Source organism: Belonocnema kinseyi, chromosome 2, assembly GCF_010883055.1.
Source record: "Belonocnema kinseyi isolate 2016_QV_RU_SX_M_011 chromosome 2, B_treatae_v1, whole genome shotgun sequence".
Lineage (NCBI taxonomy): Eukaryota > Metazoa > Arthropoda > Insecta > Hymenoptera > Cynipidae > Belonocnema > Belonocnema kinseyi.
Genome location: NC_046658.1, coordinates 97,308,919 through 97,313,205, shown reverse-complemented (window position 1 = coordinate 97,313,205; position 4,287 = coordinate 97,308,919).

Below are 4,287 nucleotides of genomic sequence, written 5' to 3'. Positions count from 1 at the left end.
TAAATTCATTTACCCAGTTATAAACCATTGCTAAGGCAGGGGCAGATGTGCCATGAACTGAGTCCAATTCATTTTTTATCTCATATGGAGTTAAACCCTTTACATGAAAATGTTTGTTTACCGCTCTGAACTCGTTTTTTTCCATTTTTCTTAACGAACAATTTTTTTTTTCAATTGGTTATAAAAACACGTGAACTCAGAAGATGTGGACTGTGATTGCACCATATATCTAGTCGGGAGTGGTGCTGACTGAAAACAGATGATTTGGAGCGATTCGCGCGCCATCTGTTGGTCATTCTAAGGACTTATTGAACTACCCTCGTATCTATGCTTTCAACATGAATTATTTTTATTCAATAAGTGATAAGTTTTCAAGTATTTTAGATCTAATTTTGATTGTTTAAATAATTTTTTCAACAATGGCCTGTCTATAGGTTGGAGAGTTTAAAAAGGGAAGATCCTCTCAAAAACTAAAGTTAAACCCGTAAACAGAGCACCGGATTTGTCTTTGGAAAAGATGGAGTAGATAACTGGCGTTTAAAATCGACAACTAGATGTCAATTAGGCAGATGTTTTACAGCGGAACAAACGGCTTTTGACTTAATACAAGAACCTTGTGCTTATAAGGCGGAAGTTAGAGGATTGAGTAAGAATAGCAGATAGGTAATTTGTGATAGCTCCGTGGAAACATCGAGGGAAGCACTTTTTGTTATAGGTGAAACTTAATTCATTGGATCACCAAGGTTCTTTTCTAGAGAACGGGTGACAATAATGATTGAGCAACATTTAGGGGGCAGGTGCCGACCTATGGTGATTTGCTCAGCGTACCTATGATTTGAGTTCCAGGACGCTCCATCTGAAAAACGGCGAAATCTGGTGGTCCATTACAGTTTTAAAGAAATATACCAACCAAGGGATGATTTTATATTAGATTATCTCTAAACAACAAGTTTAACTTTACTGAATCAGGGTTATATACTTGCCATCCATAAGTATTGGCATGTGTCATTAAAAAAGTCCCTATCGGATCATAGACAGATATGCATCTCCTTGAGAGCCGATAGATCCCAGGTACAAAGATACATAAACCCTAAAGCAACTGACTGGGATACTTATCGAAAGGATCTCAACAATTTGCAGGGTGCTATGCAGGGCAGAATAAAGTATATAGAACAAATAGAATTCGCTGTCAAAATCATTCAGAAAGGTTTTAACAAAGCGTATTGAGACTCCATCTTCGTATTAAGACAACAGACCGGGATGCATCCTGGCGGAATCCTGGTCTGGAGGACCTGAAAAGGACACTCGACACGTTTTTAACAGGGTTAAAAAATGAGAATTGGTATTTATACAGGGAAACTTTAACTAGATATAATATTAAGATGAAAAATGCCGTTAGGATTCATGAAGGGGGTATTCTTAGGAAATAAGAGAATATACCTGATACTGCTAGACTCCAAAGAATCTTGAGGGCTAACTTATGATTCCAACCGAAGGCATTAATCTTGCCTATGAGTCATACCCCTCAGGAGGATAAACTTTTATAGTCAGGATGGAAAATTTGAAAGTACTCAGTTATATTATCATTCATTCGAAAATTAGATGGGTAGTTAAACAATTTGAACTATTTAAATCTGTAGGAGAGGATCATATATTCTTTGTATTAATTCAAGAAGGATTTCAGTCTTCGGTGGATCCATTATTTTGGACATGCTTAGCAATGGGATACACCCCGGTAATAAGGGGAAAGGTTAAGACCATCTTCATTTCAAATCCGGGTAAGCTAACTTACTATGGGGCAAAATCCTTTAGCTGATATGATAAGCAGAACGGTAGATACTTCGCTACAGGATAATGAATTGAAGGCCAAAGTTTCAAGAGGATGCCCAGAAACAGAAGTTCTTTCATTCACTAAGTGGGCGCTTCCTATTGATGCCCTGATTCTTGTTTTAAATGAGTCGAGTATTTACACTCGAAGCTATGTAGGAGAGCTGACAATCCCGGTAACAGGGAAGCATGGGGGCACCTTAGTGGAACTCACGCAGTCAGCGCTCAACATGGCAAAACAATTGTGCAGGGACCGTTGTACAAATTGGCGAAAGGAGCCCTTGGTGAATGGATCTCGGAAGGGCATGCGAGATATTGGAAGGGAACCAAAAAATGGCGTATTATAATTTAATATTTGGTACATGTAGTAAGAGGTGTAATGGAATCTTAAACATGAAAAGAAGGCAGATTAATGTCGTAGTAGGGATGCTTACCGGGTACTACAGACTGAGAAAATCATTGACCAACATGAGGATTGGAGATAACGTTGTCGAAAGTGTGATTTTCGCGAGAAATCATCTCAACACATAATTCGTGAATGTGATGCACTGGCATGCCTCAGAAACAAATACCTTGGGGTTTATTTTCGCGAATCAGAAGAATTTCATGACATCTCCTGCAAATCAGTGCGTGTCTTTATGGTAAAGATGGACCTTACGGGAAATTGTTAAATTCTGGGATATAGTACGAGAGGTTTTGCCGCAGTATTCATGATTGTGGAAAATTCGTATTTTAGAACAGAAATTATTAAAAAGCAGAAAATAAAATGAGAAAAGAACAGTAAATAGAGAAATGCTTAAAAGTTTTCTTTTTATTATAAGTATATTTTATTATGATCAATTCAGATTACGTATACTTGTATTATAAAACGCTAAAGAAAGTCAAACTTGACAGGAGTTAATTAGACCATATCAGTTATATATTCTAATTTAAACACTAGTTTTAACTTCAGGAAATAAAATTGTGGACAATTACTTCGTAGAAGAAACCCATCATCTTCTCCATATTCATATTTTATAATATCTATCTGTGTTCTAATCCTAATGACGGATTATAATTTATAAACTTTTTGTACAATTTCTTTTCGCTAATATAATAATGCAGAGCGTATAATATTAGAGGTAAAAATCTACTCTCGTCAATTGTGCTTTTGTTAGAAGTTTTCACTTTTACAATGCAATCCTCACTAATATTATCAGGTTTCGCCCAAAAATAGGTATTAAACAAAAAATAAAGTACAATAATTGTTTCTATATAATTTTTAGAAGAAAAGTAATTGAAGATATTTTTCACGTTTTCAAGATTTACACATTCTGATTCAAAATCCACATAAGATTCTTTTTCCTTATCGCTTTTGACTATGTTGTATTTCTGATTGGTTACTGAAATATTGTAAATCTGATTCAAAATATCTAATACTTGATTCTCTTTATTTACGCATATTTGATGATCTGATTCGCTATTCGAAGTTGGCTAAATTAGCAGATAATCTACTTTTTATCAATTGCATCTGGATGAAAATGTATAAATCATAGCAATTTGACCGAAAGAATAATTGAAAACTTTACAATGCAGATTTACTTCAATTTAGTCATTTTTCCCCTAAAGAAAATTGTAAGAAACAATTTGCAAAAGAAAAAGTGGATAAAAAAAAGCATATTTCAAAAAACAGTTTCAAAATTCAAAAACTTCGATATTTTAAGCATTCAAAATTCATGAATTGGAAATGAAAGCGTTTAAAATAAAAGAATTTTAAACTGAAATCCTTTCATTCTGAAGAATTATACATTTAATTCGAAACCACCATATTATGAGTCTATAACTCCCTGGAAAGTGAGCAATAGATAGCCTTTTACCGATCGGTGTCAGCTGCTGACAGATTATTAGTTCCAAACGTCGCCACACTGACAAATTATACGTTCCATAAATGCCCACTTTTTCGTGATTCCTGACCATTTTAAGAAGAGGGTTTCTTCCATTTGCAACTCTATGTGCTGTACCCAGAATAATCCTGTTGTGAAGACATTCAAAACTCAATATTCCGCGACCCTCTTGACGGCGTGAGATGTACAATCGCGGAACGGAAGACTTAAGATGCATGCTTTTGTTCATGTGCATAACCTTTCTTGTCCCGTTATCAAGAGATCTGAGCTCGTTCTTCGTCCATGGAACTACTCCAAATGAATAGAGTAGTACCGGGACGGCAAGCATGTTCGTTGCAGATACTTTGTTCCTCGCTGACAGTTCGGAAGACCAAATCAGTCGGATGAGACGTTTGTATCTGCTTCGGAGAGTATCCTTTATAGATGTCACACCCTGAATGCGGCTCTATGCCACGCCCAGGTATGTATAAGTCTTTCCAACGCAAAGGTGTCGTATGGCGCTTCTATCAACGAGCTCAGGATCTTCAGGGATGCCATTAAGTTTTCCTCGCTTCAAATAAACCTTGGCGCATTTGTC